Consider the following 11674-nt stretch of genomic DNA (forward strand, 5'->3'; position numbering starts at 1 on the left):
TTTTTTTTTTTTTTTTTTTTTTTTTGTAAAAAAGTTATTTTTTCCTTTTAAGTGTTTTTTTCTCAAATTTTTATTCACGAGGTATACAAATACGCATATAAGAAAAAAGGGGTCTTAATCGCCTTTACAACGATACAGATTTATTACAAATCGTTTAGTAATTTTTTGTTTAAAATATTTTTTTTTTATTCAATGGAATTTTTCTATTAGGAAGTATACATATAAGTATGCATATCACAAGCAAGGGGGTTAGATTACCTTTACAACGATACGAATATTTTAAAAATCAGTTCAAAATTTTCTGAAATATTATGTTTTTAATTTTTCGAAGATCTGACCTTTGACCCGTTATATCACCTGCAATATAAGGTTTTACAAAAAAAGTTATATACCATATAAATAAGATTAAACGCGGACCACGTCTGTATTTTTACTTTTTTTTTTGCTGTTTACATGCAATAGTTAAAAATAATTTTTTGCCGAAGGTCCAATTTCGAACTTCGAAGGCCCATATCTCAATTTCGGAGGCTAACTTCTAAAAATGGAGAACTTACTTTTTTTACTTATTGAGTCGTCAATCTCTTAAAAAAATTGGTTGGGTCCTATACCCAGCCGAGTGCTGTACAGTGTAATTTGAAAAAATGGTAGTAGTGATAGCTATTTCGGAAGTCACCACATTTTCTCATTGTACTTCTTTAGGATTCGAACCGACGATCCCACTGACTCAGCCAGTTACCTCTCACTGTGCTAAGTTCGCCTTGTCGATTCTTGTTGCTTTTTTCCACTATTTTATTTGTTAAGCCAACTACAATCAAGCGCAGCGGTTCCAGTGCTATTTAAACTTGATCATGTGGTTGTTGGTTTTGTTGGTTTTTGTTAATATTTCTATTATTAGAATATTTAACTTTTATGTGTGCTCGTCCTTAAATTTGAATTAATTAATCCTAACGGTTTTTACCCTCCATTCTCGCCCAACCGACACGAGGGGCGCAGTCCGCAGGAGGAACGGAACCTCTATTTTTTATTATTTTTGGTGCCGAGTCGTGGAAACAGGAGTTGGTTAAGTGTCGAGATCTAAAACTATTCAGCTACAGAATCAAATTCATCAGCTGATTGGATATACTAAAGATAGTATTTCAATTATTGAGAGTGGAAATGATAGTTATCTTTATAGCAAAAACCGAGTCCGATATGTCAAACGAGCTGGAATAAGAGTTAAAATCTTGACATAAGCCACGGAATGATTCGTTTAGTTCAAAATCAGTTTTGCATGGTTTCAAAAATAGAGGTCGAAAGTGTCTTGACACTCGAGAGGGAACATTAAAATTTACTTCAGCCAGAAGAGCCGACTAGTGTAAGGGCGGAGATTGTAGTCTGAATCCCAATTAAAATCACGCAATGCAAAAAGCAAGAATTGTTTTTGAATTGATTCAATCCTATCTGAATGAACTTGGTACCCGGGATTCCAAACAATAGATCCGTATTCTATTTAGTATAGGTCTAACTAAAGTGGTAAAAAGAGCTTTTGTAACATAAAGATCTTTGAACTCTTTTGACCATCGCTTTACAAATGCAAAAACGCCTTTGGCTTTATTGACTGCAAATTAATATGAAGGTTGAAGTTGAGTTTGGAATCCTTTCTGATACCAAGATCGACGAAATTGGATACCTGCTCCAGATTATAATTTGAAATTGAATAAACAGCTGGTTGAACTACCCTTCGAGAGAAACATATAACTTTACATTTTTTAAGGTTTAGTGGCATATAATTTGCATTACACCAACTAACCACGTTGCTCAGATCCGCTTGTAACAAGGACCTTTCTTCGATAGAGGACAATATTTTAAAAAGTTTCATATCACGGGCACACATTAAGTTTTTTGAATAATTTATTATAGAAGAAATATCATTAATGAATATCAGGAACAGAATCGGACCAAGGTGGCTTCCCTAAGGAACTCCTGAAGAAACTTTTATGATGTTGGAAGAACGATTTTTAAAAATAACTCTTTGTGTTCTATCAGAGAGGTAAGAAGAGATCCATTGAAGAAGACTTGGCTGAAAGCCGATTAGGTCGAGTTTACGGATGAGTAACGAGTGACATACTTTGTCAAAAGCTTTACTGAAATCGGTGTTTATTACGTCGGTATGAGCATTATCTCTAAAACCGTTTGAGACATAAGTTGTGAACTCCAATAAATTAGTGATAATAGATTTTCCTTTAGAAAACCCGTGTTGAGATTGTGAAATTGAAGAAGATATAAAATATGTCAGCTGATTAACAATAATTGCTTCGAATAATTTGGGGATAGCGGAGAGCCTCGCTATGCCTCCATAGTTTTCTATAGAAGACCTGCTGCCGTTTTTGTGAAGTGGTATTATGAAAGATTCCTTCCAAGCTGATGGAAAAACGCCATGTGTTAGTGACAAGTTTTGAATTTACGAAACCATAAAAAGATTTAGGATTGTTAATTAAATTCTTTTTAATTTTACATAAATACGACTTATAACATTTCTTATTTAATGCAAAGTAGCTATGCCTCAAAACCGAGTACTTTATGTAATCACTGTGTAAGCCCATACTTTTATACAGTTTAAAAGAATGCAACTTTTTATTTTTCAACTTTTTAAGCTCTTTAGTGAACCATAATTGTGTTGGTTCTTCATGAACAATATTACCTTTTCGTACATACTTTCGAAACAAATTTAAAACAGTATCATTAAAGTGTTCAACGCTACGCTCGACGTCATATCTATATATTGTCCACGATAACTTTGAAAGTTCTTTGGTAATTTTTCTGAAACTAGTTTTCGCAAAAACATCCTCTGGCAAAACTAGGGGATCACACAGATTAATACAGGCCTTCGGAACATCATCAACGTAAACGAGATCCAAGACCTTTCCAAACTTATTTGGACATATATTTATTTGTTTAAGGCAAAGTTCAGCTATTTCCTCCAGAAATACATTGTAACTATCTCTAGATGAAACTAGTACAACATCGGTGTCAATAATGTTCCATGAAATGTGTATCAGATTTAAATCGCCCAAAACAATCATAGAATCGGATGCCGTAAGCATTGCATTTACAGACTCAAGTAAAGAAACTAGCTGCATATATACTGATACGGCAGAATTAGAAGGGATGTAGCAAAGAGCTAAATAAACATAAATCTTTCCGCCTGTACACGTATACATTTAAATTTGGTATATTCAATGACAGGAATACCAACTTCCTGGGATGGTATCGATGAATGCACAGCAAAAAGAACACCACCGCTGATTCTGCCCTCGCGGTCACTCCTGCATATTTGATATTTATTTGGAAGAATTTTGGAATTAAAAATATGAGGTTTGAGCCATGTTGCGGTCTAGGAAATAATATTATAATTGCAGTTAAAACCTTTTAAATATAAGTCGGTTAATTTGGTATTCAAACCTCTAACGTTTTGATAGTAAATACTTCAATTAGACTTGCGAGTTAGTTTTTTGAATCAGAATTAAGATTGGAAATTTTAGCTACGTTGTTATTATTTACTTGTATTAGGTTTATACTCAACGCCCCGGTCGGCCAAAATGAATTATTTAGTAGTGAATCAAAATCTTCGGCAGCTACATCAATTTTAAAAGATGAAATATCGCGATCGTATTTAAAATTAAATTTTCGAATAAATACATATTTAGTTCTAATTTGTGTCGATATTTATGACTTTATATCATCCGAAGAAGTGTCTTTAGCAAATCTAGAGACAAAGATTGATCTTCTCGGAGGAATTACAATCAACTTTTTGCTAATGTCTGATATACCGGATTTCGAATTATTCGGAGGAACTAAGTTAGACAGTTATGAGGTGGGTTTTGCCAAAGGCTGAGGTGAACTCAGCCGATCCAGAGTCCAGCGAAGGTCCCACTAACCCCCACCAAATAAAACACACACTATTTTCGTGTCTTTACTTCGAACACACACACACACACACGGCGGTACGACTAGAGTGCTTAGCAACCTTGTGTCCAAAGAGAGAGCGAGAGATGACGTTCGTTGTGGTTTAGGGGTTACCTTTGATAGCCTGCTCTCTTTCTCCGCGCACACAACCGCAGTTGTCAACAAAGTACAGAGCCGCAACAAGGTCCTCAAGTCGCTCGCCGGCAGCACTTGGGGCAAAGACAAAGAAACGTTGCTGGCAACATACAAGCCAATTGGCCGGCCGGTTCTAAATTATGCTGCGCCAGTTTGGACGCCGGGGACTAGTTGGACGCAGTGGACGAAGCTACAGACTTGTCAGAACGCCGCACTCCGGACAGCGACTGGGTGCCTTCTGATGACGCCTGAGCATCACCTACACAGTGAGGCCCAAGTGCTCCCCGTAAGGGAACACAACAAGATGCTCTGTAAGCAGTTTCTTGTGGGGTGTCACAGAAGTGAACACCCCAACAGACCACTGCTGGAGGAGGAGCCTCCGCCCAGGCACGTCAGGGGGCACCTATTCATGTACAAGGACGCAGTCCAGACCTACACAGACCAACCACTGGACCCAATGACGTACAGACGAGCGATTAACGACATTCATAGGGAGTCTGTCTCCACCTACCTCGACTCCCGGCCTAGGAATGTCGTTATCGGAGCCCAATCACCACCTGTGGAAGAGACGGAGCTTCAGTTACCTAGAGAGACCCGCGTTACCCTGGCTCAGTTACGGTCTGGATATTGTAGCCGCCTAAACAGCTACCTGTCCAGACTCGACCCAAACATCCCAAATGAGTGCCCGGCATGTGGAGACTCCCCCCACGACACCAACCACCTCTTCACATGCCAGCTCAATTCGACTCAACTAACACCCCTCTCCCTTTGGTCCGACCCCATCGAAACAGCTCGTTTCCTGGGCCTACCGTTAGTTGAGCTTGACGATAATGATTAAAAGTTGACCCGAAACAGGCGGGGCTTAGTAGTGCCGCTACAACAACAACACGTTCGTTGTGGTCGTGCGGTCGCGCTAGCAGCACGGCGGATGACTCTCAGGAGCGGCGGAGCAACGGTGAGGGCGCTAGCAGTGCGGCGGGTGACTCTTAGCAACGGTTGAGGCACGGTGGGAGCGCTATCAGCGCGGCGGGTGACTCTTGGCAACAGCGGGGTAACGGTTGAGCAACGGTGAGAGTGCTAGCAGCACGGCGGGTGACTCTTGGCAACAGCGGGGCAACGGTGGTAGCGCTAGCAGCACGGCGGGTGATTCTCAACAAATGTTGAGCAACGGTGAGAGCGCTAGCAGCACGGCGGTTGACTCTTGGCAACAGCGGGGCAACGGTGGGAGCACTAGCAGCGCGGCGGGTGATTCTCACCAACTGTTGAGCAGCGGCGGCGGTACGGCGGGTGTTTCTCAACAACTGTTGAGCAACGGCGAGAGCGCTAGCAGCGCGGCGGGTGATTCTCAACAACTGTTGAGCAACGGTTCAGCAGCGGCGGCGGTACGGCGGGTGTTTCTCAACAACTGTTGAGCAACGGTGAGAGCCCTAGCAGCACGGCGGGTGACTCTTGGCAACAGCGGGGCAACAGTGGGAGCGCTAGCAGCACGGCGGGTGATTCTCAACAACTGTTGAGCAACGAGGGCGTCCCGACGGGTGATCTTCGGCAGCGGGTGACTTCTAACAGCAACGGGTTGTTCGTACTGGCACTCGGCACCGGTGGAGCGAAGCGACCTAGCAAGACTCAGGCACTGCCGCTCCCATAATCGCACTCTACACGAGTAGGGGCTGGAACGGGGCGGCGGTGTCGGAGGCTCAACCGGCGGGTTGAATCGTACTTGGTTTTGGCTTAGCCAGTCGGCGACAATTAGTGCGCCCGAAGGCACACCATTTAGTCGCGATTGGTTATGCCGAACTTGGCTTGGCTGGCCGGCAAGACATTAGTGCGCAAGCACACCACCCGCTCATCGACCAGTCAAGTCAACTACTCATCTAGCAAGACTGACCTGACTGCGCACTTGTTAAGTCTTTTATACCTGTTGCGCTGGATGCTTGTTGAGAATTCGTCGTGTGCCGTACCGATTTGCGCAGTGTGGTGAGCGAAGTGGTTGGTGAGTTGTTCGGGCATGCTGCTGGTGTGCTGCTAGCAGTGATATTCAGTGTTGCCGTTTTAGTCCTTTGGTGGCTAGGTTTAGCAACCACATACTTTTTTTGCCCACATAAATTTAAAATTGCCCCTATCCCCTTTTCTAGCCCTTTTTAGAATTTATTCATACTTGGCATGAAAAAGTTGTATATGCTTAATTCGTATCGTCGTATATATCGTAAGACTGATATATATACATATATGTATTGTATGTTCCTTACGCTTTTATAAATACATACTGTAAAAGTATTGGGGCTGTTAACTTATCTTTTAACGATTTAACTATAGTTTAAAATAGATAAGTTCACGGCCCTTAATATGCTAAATTTGTTAAATGACCCATGAAGTCGATTGACCGTGTATGTTCTTGTGGTGTGATTGTACCAGCATGCTGGTGTCGTTAGTGGTGAAATTAGCTCTATTTTCTAAGTGAAAAGTATTTTGGCGGAAATTGCTTGCGCTATATGAGTCAAAGCCGTGTTTGTGGAAGATTACGTTCACGATATTACAGTTGTGAATTACAAAAAAAAAAAACAATGTTTGACAAAATGCTAGAAAAATTAGGAAATTTCGGCTCTAATCATTTCGATCTTTCCTCGACCTCATTTGTAAAGATATAAATATTGTACCAGCATGCTGGTAAGTTATATGCTTCGAGGCTGGTGATACAATCACTTGATGGAACCAGCAAGCTGGTGCCGTATATTTCCCCTTTTATACAAAATGGTTTTTGGTTGGATAAAATATTAGCTTTTTTTCCAAAGTTCATTGTTTTTATATACCATTACTTATTGAAAATGTTTACGTGTATACTTATATATGTATATGTAAGTAAAAAATTTTAGCTACCCTTTTTAGCCACAATGACTTTTTTTTAGCTCTTTTTTAGCCCTTTTTTAATGGAATTTGGCTACCACTAAAAATTATGCGCGGCAACACTGGTGATATTGTGTATATGTACAATGTAATGTAATATGTCTGTACAGTGGTATTTACATGTACGGTGGAGTATGTAAATTATTGGCCTATTAATTAAGAAGGCCAAAAAAATTTATTTTTTTGGGTCAGAAGACCTTTATTGTTGAGTTCTTGTTATTAACTAACTTAACATTTTAATTTTTCCAGCTTATATTAGTTAAAATTACTTAGGCTAGCAAAAATATCTTAAGCTAAAGTCCCAGTAGCTGAATGCCGGATGTTGTTCCAATTTGACTGCACTTGTTATTCGGCGCATGCCGGATGTTTTTCCCAATTCGCTAATATTGCTGATCTAGCGTCGGGATTGCATTTTGGCTTTGGCTTATTTATTGTTATTGCCAAACTATTATATTGACTTGTGCCGGATGTAAAATGTGCTGACCTAATGTTTGGCAGTTATTTATTGGAGTGGATCTTTATATAATTGGTTGTTTGTTCTACTAAATGATTCGGGTTCTCGGGTATTGGGGCATCTTTACTCTCGTTGACGCTAACGTTTATGTTATATTTTGATGGTTCTATGGATTTGTTTTTTAGGTATCTAAAAACTGACCTGGTTATGACGATTGAGATGCAAATTAGACTAATTGTTGATAACGAAAAATTGGTAATAAGTGCTGCTGTGTGCGAAGTATGTATTGCTTTTAGGTGAACGGTGTTGTTCATTTGAAGTTCTTTCAGCATTTCTAGACTCAGTATTTCCTCTTCTTTGTTTGAAATGGTATTTGGTTGGAGAATTGCAGGTAATGGTTTGCTGCTTAATATTTCAGTGAAGGAATATTGTTGGTTGTCGATCAAGACAGTGGAGTTATGATATTGCACTGCGTATGATCCGACGAGATTTATCTGTTGGTTGTCAATTTTGATTGTGCCATTGTACTGGTTTAACAGGATGATGCCTGGTGATATGTTTTCTACGGATGGGATGTGCTGGTTGTTAACTAATGTGCATTCTGCTGGTTTGATTCTTAGTAGCTGTGGGACACAGGTGGTGTTGCTAATATCTACTATATTCTTATGATTGCATATTCTTACATTATTATATTCTTTACATTTTTCTTTTATTCCATAAACTTTGTCATTTTTACAAGTTATGATATCCTCATATGGGATTTTATTAATAGATTTTTTTACTTTTATTGGCTTTATCATAATTGAATTACAAATATCTTCATTTGTTAAAGGTAGTCCTATTATATAGAACAACATTGAGTTATTTATTACAATTTTTATGCTTGCGAGTTCTAATGATTCTTCTATGTTACTTAGCGTTAAATTATTATTTTCATATATTGATTTTATTAACATTAGTTCTTCGTTTGAAAATATATAAGAGTTTACTATGCCGGCCTTGGCCCAATGTATGGCATAATCTATATTTATTATTTCTTCTTTAATAACTTCCAATTTATATTTTAATTCTATAGCAAAGTTATGTTGTATATCTTCGCTGGTTTGTACAGCTTTTAAAATTTTATTTGACATTGTTGTTATATTGTTTATCCTATCGAATAGTATCCTATTTATTACAACTTGGTTATTGTTGTTATCGGTTATATTATTGATTTGACTCTCTAGCATTATTAAATCGTCATGGTCTGGGTTTCCGGCGATCCATTTCCAAGTTTTTCCTAGTATGTCTATTGATTTTCTGAATCTTTTGGGTTTAAGTCTATTTAGATATGTTTGTGTTAGATTAAGTTCGTGAATGATGGTGGGTAATAAGGGATTTCCTGTAGTTATCTTGGTTCTAATTGTGTTGCTTATTTCGTCTAAGGTTTTTTGATATTCGTCTAGGTCTATTTTATGTATTACTCTATATCGATGGCTGAGTGGAAGATCGACCTATCTCGGCTGCCAGTTCGAAAACGCTCTATCTCAAAAAACTTTTCAAGAACGCCCTATTTCAGAATTTTATTGAAAAACACCCTATCTCAAAATTCGGTTCAAAAACGCCCTATCTCACTTCAAAATGTATTGAAAATATGCTGATGTAGGGCGTTTTTGAATCGGCAACTGAGATAGGGCGTTTTTGAAACGAATTCTGAAATAGGGCGTTCTTCAAAAGTTTTTTGAGATAGAATGTTTTTGAACTGCCTGCCGGGATAGGTCGATCTTCCACTCAGCCATCGATATGTTCCTGTTTGAAGTTTCGTCAGTCCTGTGTCGAAGGTTGCCAGTTGTGAATTTGTGTAATCTATAATTTTAAAGTCTGCGTACACTAGATGTACGAGTAGCCTATAATGAAAACATGAGGGTATTGAGAAGGTAATATTTAATTTAACTATGACTAATTTCTAATGTTACTTTTATGAACTACTCTGCCTTTTTCGGTTATAACTATACTAGATCTATCCTCTTTGACTATTTCTTTTTTATATCTGGCTGTGAGTTTCGATCCTAATCTTTTACTTATCCTAACATAGATTATTTCTCCAGGTGCGTAAATTTTCATTGGTTTACGATTTTTATTATGGTTTTCTAAATCTTTTGCTTGTTTTTCGATATTTTCTCGACGTGAGGTTTCATATTGCTTTGGATTTATTGAGACGCGTCTGCCAAAGTATGTTTCTAATGGCCGTTTTCCTGTAGCGGAGTGTATGGAGTAGTTGTATTCGTATGTGCAACGATCTAGAAGTTCTTGGAAAGAGCGATGGGTGCTTTCGGGTTTGAGGCAGCGCATAATTTCTGATAGGGTAGAGTGGAATCTTTCTACCTGGCCATTAACTTGACTTGCATATGGGGGTGTCTTAAAAATTTGGATACCTAGTTGGTCATCGACCATAAACTGAATTGAAGCTGAATTTAAGGACTTTTCATTGTCGATTACTATAGTTTTGGGTACGCCAAAAGCGAAAAGCATTTGTCGTAGTGGTTCTCTGATGTCTTCTATTGCTTTTGATTTTATTAATTTTGCTTGTGCGTATTTGGAAAATTTGTCTACACCTGTGAGTACAAGGTTTTTTTCTGTATTGTAAATGTCTATGTGTACGATTTCACCAGGATATTCGGGGATTGGGGTTTCTAGTAGCTGTGGTTTATTGGGATGACGATCATATTTATATTCCTTGCAAACTTTACACTGTTTAATTATGTTTTCTATCTTTGATTTCATTTTTGGAAAATAAAGTTTTTGTATAAGTTGCTTTCTATTTTCGTCCCTATTTCTATGGGCTCTTTTGTGTTCTTTAAGTATCTCTTCATTTTGTGCGTCTTGATCTATTATGTCTTCTACTTTAGTCTGGGTGTAGCGTATTTTATAATTTGAGAAGTGCGATGGATATATTGTTTGAATTTTCCCCACTGAGGACCAGTTGTACATATACCATTTATTACTGAAGGGTTTAAGTAACGTTTTAAGAGGGAGGTTAAGTCTACCGATGAGAAATCGGGTTTTGTTATAATGTGCCTATGGTAAGTAGGGAAAGGTATTTTAAATTGGTAACTACTTTCTTGTCCTATGGATATCCAAATTTGGTTTTTGAAAACGTTTATGGGTACTTCAACAGCTGGTATTAAGTTGTGTGAAGAGCTATCATCTGAATGTGTAGCAACTGAAAGGGAATTTACTTCGAATGGTCTGGAAAGTGTATCTGCAACAGCGTTGGCTTTACCGGGTTTATATCTAATTTCGTAGTTATATTCCTCAAGTATAGCTTTCCAACGTTTTAATTTTGAGTTGTTATTTTTATTACTTAGCGCATATGTGAGGGGTTGGTGGTCTGTATGAATAATTACTTTGGCTGTGCCGTATAGGTAATTTCTAAGCGAGTTTAATGCCCAAATTATAGCGAGCATTTCTTTTTCATTTACCGCATAATTTTCCTCGGCTTTGTTCAGTGTTCTTGATATAAATGTTATCGGTCTTTTGTCTTGTTCCAAAACTGCGCCTATGGCATATTTTGAGGCATCTGTTGTTAGGTCGAATCCTTTTTTATAGTCGGGATATTGCAAGATAACGTCTTTGGATGTCAAGGTGGTTTTAATTTTATTAAATGCTGCTTTTGCTTCGTCGTTTAAGTGGATTTGTATTTTCTTTCAGCTATTTTTAGACATTTTTCCTTCTTCACCTCGAAGTAGGGATGTTAATGGCTTTGCTATTTTAGCTTAATCTTGGATAAATCTTCTGTAGTATCCAGATAAGCCCAAGAATGACCGTAAGTCTTTAATCGTTTTAGGGTAGGGACAATTTGCTATTGATTGTACTTTGGATGGGTTTGTAGAAATTCCGTCGGAGGAGACAATGAATCATAGGAATTCGATTTGAACCTTCATGTTCGCATCGTTAAGGGTTTTAAAAATTGTGTCTATATGTTCAGAGTGTGAGTTTTCGTCCTTACTAAATATAATAATGTCATCTATATATACGTAACATATTCTGCCTATATGTTCTCTCAGTATGTCGTCTAGCGTCCGTTGAAAAATAGCGGGGGCATTTTTCAGGCCAAAGGGGAGTCTAGTAAACTCGTACTTCCCGTTGTTCACTGAAAAGGCTGTTTTCTCCACATCAGATTCCTTAAGAGGAATTTGGTGGAAACCGCTCTTTAAGTCGATTACCGAGAAAATTCGATTCTTTCCTAGTTGAGAAAGT

The sequence above is a fragment of the Rhagoletis pomonella genome, unplaced genomic scaffold (assembly GCF_013731165.1).
Source record: "Rhagoletis pomonella isolate Grant_MI unplaced genomic scaffold, Rhpom_1.0 Rhpom_scaffold_00008, whole genome shotgun sequence".
Classification (NCBI taxonomy): domain Eukaryota; kingdom Metazoa; phylum Arthropoda; class Insecta; order Diptera; family Tephritidae; genus Rhagoletis; species Rhagoletis pomonella.